Below are 1,197 nucleotides of genomic sequence, written 5' to 3' on the forward strand. Positions count from 1 at the left end.
CAGCTCAAAGTTCTGGTCATAGTTCAATACTGAAATTACGCTGCCGAAATCGCCAGGCATTTCCCAAATAACAGTGCTTTCAGTCAAGTTAAAAACCAACAAACCACAAAATCCACTAAGAAGCTAGAGACCTTCTTTCTCCTTTTCCTACTCTGTAGTGTCCACAAACATCCCAATATGTAGAATCTGTTGTTAAATACTCAACTGGATGTTTTGGATTTATCTTAATGGGATTTAACAAGATTACCACTGTTTACACAAAATGCTTTTGAGAGTTTTCTTAAAAACCATCCAATTATCTTTAATTGTACATTTCATCATCCCCATGGCAACCACAAACATTCATTCATGCAAAATATGAGACAGTTCCCCTAAATATTTTCTATTCAAGAGTCCTAATCTATACTTATAAGATATGCTTCAACAATTTAAGGTATAACCACTAATAGCGCAAACCAAAGCATCTTAAAATATAGTGCTATCAGCCCAGCGCGGTGGCTCATGCCTGTAATCCCAGCACTTTAGGAGGCCAAGGTGGGCAGATCACGAGGTCAAGAGTTCAAGACCAGTCTGGCCAACATAGTGAAACCCTGCCTCTACTAAAAATACAAAAAATTAGCCGGGTATGGTGGTGTGCACCTGTAATCCCAGCTACTTGGGAAGTTGAGGCAGGAGAACTGCTTGAACCCAGGAGGTGGAGGCTGCAGTGAGCTGAGATTGCCCCACTGCACTCAACCCGGGGGAAAACGCCAAGCCCCGGCCCAAAAAAAAATAATAATAAAATAAAATAAAATATATATAGTGCTATCACTTATTTATACACACGCACTCAAAATCTTGTTATAATAAAATACATATCTATGAAATAATCTACATACAATAAAAAGATTATGGCCAGGAGTGATGGCTCATGCCTATAATCCCAGCACTTTGGGAGGCCGAGGTGGGCAGATTATCTGAGGTCAGGATTTCGAGACCAGCCTGGCCAGTGTGGTGAAACCCTGTCTCTACCAAAAATACAAAAAATAGCTGGGTGTGGTGACACCCACCTATAACCCCAGCTACTCAGGAAGCTGAGGTGAGAGAACTGCTTGAACCTGGGAGGCGGAGGTTGCAGTGAGCTGAGTTAGCGCCACTGCACTCCAGCCTAGACAACAAGAATGAACTCTGTCTCAGGCCAAAAAAAAAAAAAAAAAA

General features: G+C 41.5%; 1 protein-coding gene across 2 annotated transcripts in view; it reads right to left on the bottom strand.

Annotated features, from left to right (window-relative positions):
* GLG1 (golgi glycoprotein 1) overlaps positions 1–1,197 on the bottom strand; it is a 195,431-nt gene that overhangs the window by 53,281 nt on the left and 140,953 nt on the right. The window lies entirely within an intron of this gene.

This window comes from Mandrillus leucophaeus, unplaced genomic scaffold (genome assembly GCF_000951045.1).
Source record: "Mandrillus leucophaeus isolate KB7577 unplaced genomic scaffold, Mleu.le_1.0 Scaffold17, whole genome shotgun sequence".
Lineage (NCBI taxonomy): Eukaryota > Metazoa > Chordata > Mammalia > Primates > Cercopithecidae > Mandrillus > Mandrillus leucophaeus.